The 9,942-nt window shown below is 53.1% G+C and overlaps 1 protein-coding gene across 4 annotated transcripts in view; it reads right to left on the bottom strand.

Moving 5' to 3' along the window:
* ZBTB16 (zinc finger and BTB domain containing 16) overlaps positions 1-2,695 on the bottom strand; it is a 175,727-nt gene extending 173,032 nt beyond the window's left edge. Inside the window, exon 1 of one of the 4 annotated variants that reach the window (XM_073320756.2) lies at positions 2,473-2,695. The gene's annotated coding sequence lies outside the window, so the exon portion shown is untranslated. Of the gene's footprint in view, positions 1-768; positions 1,012-1,088; positions 1,449-2,472 lie in introns of those variants that run through there. The other 3 variants (XM_073320753.2, XM_073320755.2, XM_073320754.2) reach the window with 3 other exon arrangements.
* Between the last annotated feature and the right edge of the window lie 7,247 nt (positions 2,696-9,942).

The following is a 9,942-nucleotide window of genomic DNA, read 5'->3' on the forward strand; positions in this document are numbered from 1 at the left end:
CACAGCCACCCTCCTTAAATCTGCAAACCTTGTTTTGGGAGCTACCACCCCCACCGCCTGTCAGACACCCCCCCCCTCACAACACAGAGTCCTACCCACACCTGGTACCAGGGGGGCCGCTCCCCTAAATACAGTCACACGCCTTCCACCCAAGGGGCCACCCCTCTACCCCCTCGTGCCCGCTGGCCCCCAGCCCCCGCGTACCCCAGGGGAAGGGGGGGCAGATCTGTGCCCCGGGGACTGGTTTCCTCTCCCACCCTACCGGCTCGCCCCCTCCCCACGCAGGCTTGGTGCCCGCCCCCCAGAACGGAGCGGCAGCCGGAGCCCGGCGCCAGCGCCGTAGAGGGCGTGAAGCAAGAGGGGTCCCGCCGGGCGGACACCCCGCTCCGCCCCAGGACCCCGGGCCAGGGCAGGGGCCGCTCCTACCGCCTTTGTCCGCTGGCAGCGAGCGGGGGCGCCCCGAGACACCCCTCCGATCGGCCCCCTCCTGGAGACACCCCCCCCTCGGCTCCCCTCCTCCGGGACTGACCCCCCCAACCCAGCTCCCCCTGCCCCGGAGACACCCCCAGACTCAGCCTTCGGGCGAGACCCCCAAATCCTCCCCAGGGGGACTCCAAGCCCCGGCTCCCGCCCGTGATTCCACACCCCGCCGAGGTAGCGGGGCGCACCCCACGCCGCCCCCAAACCCAGCCTCGGGGGCTCCTGCTCCTCGGCTGCCCGAGGGGAAAAAGGGGCTCCGACCCGGGGGCCCCCGCTGCCCCCTCGCACCTTGCCGCGGCCCGTAACATGCTGGATCGGGGAAGGAATGGGAAAGCCCCGGGAAAAGCGGCGGAGCTTCGCCCCCAACCGGGCACTAACGCCGGGGCTTCAGCATCAGAGCCGCCGCTGTGCGCGTTTCCTTAGCCCTGGGGAAAGGCACCTCGCCCGAGAACAAAGCTGCCAGGGGCGAGTTGGAAGGGTTAATGAGTGAACTATTAAAATCCTTTATCAGCTCCGGATTGGGGCTTGTTAGACCAAGTTGCAGCAGCGTGCGTTCGTCCTTCCCCCTCCCCAGCACCGCATCTCCAGCACCCCAAGAGAACACCTACCCCTCCGGGACCCACATCCACCGGCACAAACCACGGGGAAACCAGCAGCATCTGTTTTAGTTATTGCGCAGAGGAGGGAGCCCAGCTCCGCACTTTGGAGCCAATGAAAATCACGGCTTCTATCGCGCAAGATAACCACCAGTCCCCCTCTCCCCCCCCTGCTCGGGTCGCTTTCAAACTTCAGCCACCAAAATCAAAGAAAGAAAGAAAAATAACCGAACAGCGTTTGAGCGGCTGGAATCACCCCGAACCCACCGCCTGCGCTGAACGGTTAAACCCGGGGCACAAGGGAGAAGCGCAGAGGAAGAAAGGGGAACATTGGAAGGCGGGATGCAAAATATTGTAATTCGCGCAAAAGCTACTTTCACAGTCACACGACTCTCTTCTGGGGCGGGCGGGGGGGTATTTGTCTCCGCTAAACAGCACCTGGCCATATATAATCAAGATCAAATGCAGATCAGCCTGGATTACATGGAGCAACACCACCATGGACGGAGCCCTGTCCAGGGAACTGTCACGTAGGGCCGGGGAGGGACGCGAGCTCGATTGTGGCTGGCTATCCTGCTCGCTCCCAACGTGCCCAGCCAGCGCCAGGGCTCGAGATTTGCACCCGGCGAAGGAAGTTTTGAGCTGGACCATGAAAAGACAGACCCCGCTGGATTTACAAGGCATCAAACGGTCATCAGGTGCAAAGGCTGGAATGAACACAGCCGGGGGGAAATTGTTATTTTTCAGACCGCACCAAGGCGTTTTGATTACAACACTGGGCACCAACCATTTACAAAAATAAAATGCATCTTTGCAAGCAAACAAGGCTGAAGCGACAGAAAAGCGAGGGTGCCGGCACAACCCCAACCTTCCCGAGACGCTATTTGCCAAACTAACCAAAAAATGAAGGAAAAAAAAAAAAAAGAGGAAAATCGCTTCCCCAACCCGCCCGTTAACCCTCCCCAGCCCAGACCCGAGCCTTCTCGCTCTGAAACCATCGCAGGGCTCCACCTCCCCACGCAACAAATAAATAAGGAGGGGAAGTCACATTTTTCTCCTGCGAGCCCTTCAGAATACATCTTAGCCAGAACATCACAACAATTGCCTCTCAGCTCCCTGCCAGCTTCTCCCACACACACCGGAACCCAAAGCGTCCCCAGTCCTCCCTCCTCCATTGCAAGCACCCCGGTGCCCAGTTTACCCCCCCCCCCCATTTCCCCAGGGGAGAGCCGGCTCGGGGCAGAAATGACAGGCAAGACCATTTCTCTCCTTGCAGCTCTCTCCCCGTGCATCCATTCAGGAGCAAACACCAACACCCCCCACCCCTCCCCGCGCCCCCTCCTCTAAAGCAACCCGAGCAAGTTCCCGCAAGCCCGCCCCCGCCGCGGGCACTCACGGTCAGTGCATGGCAGGAGGCCCCTCGGCGTCGGAACTGTTGCTTCTTGTTAAAGCCGCAGAAGCATGATCCGGCAGTTCGCAGTACCCGCTCTCATCCTCTCCAACTCCTCTCTGCTTTCAGGTTAGCAAATCAACACCGCGCTGCCTGACGTGCCGGCTTGCGCCCCGCGTCAGGGCCGCTCCCACCCCAGCGAAGCCCGGCCCGGGCACCATCTTTACTGCTGGCACGGGGCTCGTGCCCACACCCGGCTCCCCCCACCCCCACCCCCACCCATAGGCGCAGCGCCCTCCCGCCAGAGTCTGCCCCCCCCCCCCCGCAGCACCCCGGCCCCTGCACGCCCCGCGGAGCCAAACCGATCTGTGCCAGACCCCTCGCGGCTGAGGTCTCTGCTGGGAGCCTGCACCCTGCCGGGGGAGATCCTGGAGGAGAAAACTTCCCGGACACCCACCCTGGGGGAGCTCCGCATGTCCCACAATTATTCAGGGGCCCAGGTTGGATGCTGGGCCTCTGCCAGAGAAGCTGCTCCCAGGAGGGAAACTTCCACCTGCCTGGGCTGTCTCTCGGGGACCTGGAGCTGGAACAGAAGCGGGCGCCATCCCCCCATTGCTGCAACACTGGGGGGTTGGGGGGGGTTGCTAACCTATTCAGACTTGAGGGACTACTTCGGAAAGGACGGGATGGAGTAGTTACTATCCCTTGCCCCCCAAATCCCACACGCCCCCCCCCCATTCAAACTTGATCCCCTCGGTAAGCAGTGCTGATTTGGTGGAGAGAGAGAGGGAGGGAGGGAGGGAGGGAGGGAGGAAGAAGCGATTTTCGGGTCTCTCTGGAACCCTGTGTTATGATTTAGTCCGTGAATCGTGCACTGCAGCTGTTGACTGCCAAGGATGGAGGAGACTGTTCCCAGGCGGATTGCGGAGACAGGACCCTCCGGGTTTACACTATTCTGTGCGTTAACTACACCTTGCAGGGTTCACGGGAAGCATTGTGTTATGCTGAGCTGGGCCCCGGTTTCCGTACTGATGCGAAAGGCGAAGGAAACCAGGCTTGGAGTGGGAAGCCACAGAAAGCTCTGGGTCCCTTTCCTCGGGAATCGCACCAGAGCGATCCGTGTGGAAGGACCAAGACAGAGCTCTGTGCCAGCCGAATTAGGCTCCGGATTAGGAGAACGCAGATGGGAACCGCTTCCCCTGAGCATCCTTCCTGCTCCAGTCTATTAAACCGCCCCTCCCAAGCCAGCCGCGTGAAGGACAAGGGGTCCAAGCGTCTCCTGGCAGCTTGCCCTGACCAGAGCTGGGGAGGTACAAGCGGAGCAGGGGGGCACAGCAGAGGTGGGGAGCGGGTGTCTATTATAGCGCTACTAGGGAGATCGCTTCTCGGTTTGCTCCGCCAGGCAGACCGGTACCCAAGTCCTGGGCAGAGGCGTGCCAGCCCGTGGGAGATGCTGGCAGCCAGAGGGAGGGGAAGGGGGGAGAGCCCTTGGCTCGGCTCCTGCCCATCCCGAAAGAAGTCACCGAAAAGTTGCATGGGGAGGAAGGGAGCGGGCGGCTGCTCACGGTGCTTGGCTTTTAGAGACTGACAGGAGGGGATAGGGAGGGAAGGGGGAGCTGATCCCGAGGGCTGCTGGACAGCGCTTGGCGTCGCTGGCCTCTGCCAACAACAAACATGGAGGAGCAGGAGGCTGCCTTTGGGAATCAATGAACCGGAGCCAATGCCTCCAATCCGGCTTTAGAGCAGCCCCGGCGGCACCCCTGGGCTCTGAGCGGGCCCCCGCTGCGCCCTCGGGGGGAGGTCGCGGAGCAGCGTGTGGACAGGTGCCCGGCGGAGCGGTGCACTCCCAGAACAGGCGGCTCCCGAGCGGTGGATGGGGGCAGGCAGGATGGCTTTAGGACAAGGTGCACAGGCGCGAGAGGGACCCGTCCACACACCCCAGCGCATGGCACGAAACGTGTCTCGGAGGCCGGGCTCTGGAGGGTTTGTTTGGACACACAAGAGCCCCGCACCTCCACACGTTCAATCCTGCCATTGGGTGTTTCACCTGGTGGCGGCTGGATTGTGATCCCTGGCTGCAAACGCAGCTCCTAGGTTAGATACCGGACACACGGTCTCCTCGCCCCCCGCACGCCTGACAGCCAAACTCCCTGCTTCCCGCGTCCCTCTCCACCTCGCCCCTGCCCAGAAGAGGAAATCAAAAGACTGGTCTTCGCAAATCAGCTCCTGATGCCTCGTTAAGTGCGTGAGCCAAGAAGCCATAACACAATCATGAGGAGCCGGGTTTAAATTAACCCTCGCCTTAATTAATGAGTGCGCAGCGCTCACCTAATACAAGACACCGAGTAGCACCAACTGTAATGCCCAGGATTCGAGGTTGTGTTTTCTCTCTCTGACACACACACACACGCCCGCCCCTCCCTCCACATTTAGCAACACCCCCGAAACCTGGGGATGCGGTGGGAGCAGCAGCGAAAGGGTTAACCCCCCCCCCCCCAGCGTGTTAATAATGAAATCATTACATCGAAAAGCCGCCTAACAAGCAGGCGGATATAATTGACTGCGCTACCGACAAGTTAAAAAAGATACATTTTAAACTTGTTGAACTTCCAACGTGACAACTGCATTGAGGCGAACGACAAGGCTGCCTGTCATTCGGTCCTAGCCTGCCTCACAATTACTCTAACGCGCAGCAGACTCACCCTAGGAAGGACCCTATCTTCCCAAACGGAGAAATACACAATTAACCCCCGATCCTAATCCTCAATTAATCCTCAAGCCAGAGAAGGCCACTTGAAACAATAGGAAGCGAGAACAGTCCCCAAGATTCCTTACACAAGAAGTCTCCCTCGCTTAACAAAGTCTGCGCTTTGAGAGCCCAGCCCCTTGCTAGGAAGTAGTACAGGGAGACTGATGCCTGAATTCCAGAGATGGAGAAGGTAACAAAGACAAACCCATGGGCTTGGAAACTGTTTCTGTTAGAGTTTAATGTTGGGTACACACCGGCTCCATAATGGTTATTTTGACCCGATAAAGACACTACCCCAAACAAGCACAGTTTATAGGAAGGGCAGGCTCTTGTGAGGCAAGAATAGCAGTGGAAAGTCTGGGGGCAAGGATTTACTGCTGCAGCCTCTACAAAAAGAAGGGATTTTTTTAAAAAGTGAGAGCTGGACAGACTCTGGGTTACACCGAACTGCCTGTTTACAAAGCTACTCTTTGGAGTGGAGCTCCTAGAATGGTGCAATTCATAAAGGCCAACATACTTTGGTACCAAAGTTCAACACCTTTTAAAACCCAGGTCTCCTTATATAACAGGGGAGAGTGAATGAAATAAATGAGGTAAGTGAGGTTTCCAGGGGATATCAAAATATGAATCTGTAATGGGAAAGCTATAAAGACTTTCCCTTCTCCCTCTGGAGGATGCAAATAGGGTAGGACCCAATATTGTCAGCTAAAATAGCAAATAAGAATGGTATTACTATAAAGATACCCTGAGGGGCAAAGCAGTATGAATGTAATCTAAAGAGAATGTTATAGGGAAGTGTGTTTATAATTATAATGGGATTTAATGTACTTTGGGACCAGATGATAGCAGTCATTTAACAAGAACAGCCTAATAACAGAGGCCCCATAATGAAGGGGACAGCATGGAGGGTTATTAGATAAGTAAGTATTACAGTGTGGCATTCACAGTAGCATAGTTAAAGATAAGACATCAACAAAACCACATTTTTTCAGGGGTTATAACTCTGCCGTTTTAATTGGCAGCAAGCTGAAATTTGGCATGCAGGCTGCCAGCCCAGATACCTATTTCCTCTTTTAAAATTGCTTACATCCACAGAGCTGTTGTGTGTTTTTTGAATAAAAAGTGAACTAGAAGAAAATACTGTGGAGGGAGGGGGAAGGGTTTCAGGTGTTTGTTTATCCTGCTCTAACTTTTAAGAGGCTTGATTTCAGAATTGAAATTTTGCAGACAGCTAGGGGTACATTTTTAGTGTAGCTTGCATGAAATTAAGTTGCATGAGTCCCATTAGCAATAATGGAACTCCCAAGGCTAAATTCCCAGGCAGCACGCTGAAGATTAACGCCCCCCACTCTCCCCCAGTCCTTTCTGGGAACTGGTGCATTTCATAGATACTAAGGTCAGAAGGGACCATTATGATCATCTAGTCTGACCTCCTGCACAATGCAGGCCACAGAATTTCACCCACCCACTCCTGCAAAAAGCCTCTCACTTTTCTTTAAAAAAAATAAATAAAGTAAAAGCTATTGAGCTGTTTAACTTTAAGAGACTTAATTCCTATTGCTATTTTTCAAAAGATATTGTCCGGATGACCCTAAAACTGAAGTCCTCATTCATCCACAGAATAGGTATAGCTCAGGCAACCGTGCACTTAAATACTCCCGCAGTTTCAAACTGCACCTTAATAGTTATATTACAGTGGCTCTCAGAGTCCCCAGTCAGAATCAAGCTCCTATTGCGCTTTGTGCTGTACAAATACAAGTTAAAACATGGTCCTTGCTCCAAAGCTCCGATCCTGCAAGCACGTGCATAAACTTCATTCACCTGACTAGTGCCCCTTTACTGCAATAGGACTAGTTACATAACTTTACTCGTGTGCATTCTTATTTTCGTCATTTGAATTGCACAGTAGAGCCAAGGAACCCCAGGCACATACCAGGACCCCATGGTGCTAGACACTGTATAAACACACAAGATGGTACCCGACCAAGAACATACAATCGAATAAGAAGTTAGCCTGCATATTCCCTGGGAGGGGCCTTCTCACCTAGGGGTGAGAAGAGAGTTCTGACTACGTGGTCCATTCGGTCCCAAGTTTCTCTGCTGAGGCTGTCAATAAAGGTAACAAATATGTGGATGATTTCTATGGTGGGGGACACCCTTTCCTTTAGGAACCAGACAGACTTTCTTTCCACATGGACTCCCAAACAGACTCATAGTCCAAAATCACCTCCCATGGCACACACCTCTTCCCATTGTTGTATCATGGACACTGTACATGGATGCACTTCAAGACACTTTCTTTGCTCAAAGAAGGTTTCAGTTTTGTCTGTCTTTTGCGGATAACAGGCATCAACAGAGAGGAGGACAGAAAATTCTAGTGAAACTTTTATTTTCCCAGCAGAATATATTGAAATGAAAGCATTTCCTGGAGACACTTTGATTTTGACGAAGTTCCGTTGGCACCCTGCCTGGTTTCATGACAGGCTGCTGAGAAGCCATGGGGAGGAACTATCTGATGGACTGCCCTGGGGTTGGGAATCCCAGGGTCCTGATGCCATCCCCTCGCAGAGAATCTCACATTTTTGCTTTCATTCCAAATTGGAACAAAAACAATTTTCAAAATGTCACCCCCACCCAAACTAGAACAATCTCCCTCTTCACAGCTCTGGTTAGGAGACCTTGGTGGTGCCATTGGCATTAGAAAAGTAGCTTCCCCTACCTTCGTCTTGTCTGCCCCGAAACCGCAAACTCTTTGGGGCTCCGATTGTCTCTTACCACTTCTGTGTCAGCGGCTCGCAAAAATGGGGCCCCGATCTTCAGTGGGGCCTCTAGGCCCTACTGGAATACAGACAATATGCCAGGTCTGTGTATTATGTTCTCTTGCAGGCTCCACTCAGCTGAAATTCGATTTCCACGGTTGCCACAGCTGAAGAGGTCTTTGGAATTGGCGAGCTCAGCAGCAGAGTCCAATCCTGATACAAACCTTGCACTCCCTCAGATCTGCACCTTGTCATCTCTACACTGTTTGAGTCAACAGGGTGCCCTTGTTGCCAAGAAGGCCAATGGCATTTTGGGATGTATACGTAGGGGCATTGCCAGCAGATCGAGGGACGTGATCGTTCCCCTCTATTCGACATTGGTGAGGCCTCATCTGGAGTACTGTGTCCAGTTTTGGGCCCCACACTACAAGAAGGATGTGGAAAAATTGGAAAGAGTCCAGCGGAGGGCAACAAAAATGATTAGGGGACTGGAACACATGAGTCATGAGGAGAGGCTGAGGGAACTGGGGATGTTTAGTCTGCGGAAGAGAAGAATGAGGGGGGATTTGATAGCTGCTTTCAACTACCTGAAAGGGGGTTCCAAAGGGGATGGCTCTAGACTGTTCTTAGTGGTAGCAGATGACAGAACAAGGAGTAATGGTCTCAAGTTGCAGTGGGGGAGATTTAGGTTGGATATTAGGAAAAACTTTTTCACTAGGAGGGTGGTGAAACACTGGAATGCGTTACCTAGGGAGGTGGTGGAATCTCCTTCCGTAGAAGTTTTTAAGGTCAGGCTTGACAAGGCCCTGGCTGGGATGATTTAGTTGGGGATTGGTCCTGCTTTGAGCAGGGGGTTGGACTAAATGACTTCCTGAGGTCCCTTCCAACCCTGATATTCTATGATTCTACCTGTCTCTCCACACTCGCTCTTCTAATGTCCATCCACCCACAACCCTTTCCCTAGCCATTCCCCTCTTGCCCCCCACCCACACACTGCCATGAACCATCACAGTAAGGGTTACTGTATTTCACTGCACATATTTTGGTCTCTGGGTGTATACTTATGATGTAAAGAAGCCACTTATTGCTTGAAGCCATGGACCGTAGTAAAAATTTGAACCAATATTTACCGTTACATTAGCTTTGTTGTAACAGCCTGGTCAAGAACATCTGTTGCTTGACAATAGCAGGAACAAGGGAGTCCTCCTCAGAAAACACTCACACCACTAGGAAATGTGCCTCTCTACTTCCTTCAGAATGTGTATCCTCCTCCAGACACATACACTGTGTTCAGACACTATCGGTGACCATAAGGGAAGTGAAAGGCAGAGCAATTCTGAGAGGTATGAAATAAGAAGATGAAAAAACATAAAAACAACCCTTGCTTGTGACCTTCTAAATGTCAGTCCCTTGTCTTTCAGTGAGACCATGTATACATTATGCACAGGAAATGTTAAAAGCAAATTCTGCTACGAGCAACCCTCCCCCTGCCTCCCACCTCCTGTCTTCTTGATTTAGATAAAATAAAACTTTGTTTCCTCCTCCAAATCAAGTCAAATACAAGACTTGGAAGTTCTGACACCATAAGCAAAAGAGACCATCTACCTGGTAGTTGGGTGCCTCGAGACCAATAGAAAAATGGAGTGTAAGTGAGATTCCAATAGGTTCAGCTTTTTACTTGTGTAGTGTCATATAGAAGCAAATAGAGACACACACCAGTATGCGCTGAGTGTTTTTGTAACAGCAGAGCTCCCACAACCTGCTCCATGCAAAGTTTTCCTGGGCTAAACTAAACTCCAGCAGTCCTGGGGTTCTCTTGTTACAATCCAGAAGGAACACTTCATTACAGCTTGCTACAGTAGGACCTTGCCAGGTAGGACTGGAGAAACTGAAGATCTACTTAACAAACCTCTCGTCCATCACTCACAGCAGCTCACTCAGAGATATGGGGGAAAGGAGACTACCCCG

The sequence above is a fragment of the Lepidochelys kempii genome, chromosome 22, assembly GCF_965140285.1.
Source record: "Lepidochelys kempii isolate rLepKem1 chromosome 22, rLepKem1.hap1, whole genome shotgun sequence".
Classification (NCBI taxonomy): Eukaryota; Metazoa; Chordata; order Testudines; family Cheloniidae; genus Lepidochelys; species Lepidochelys kempii.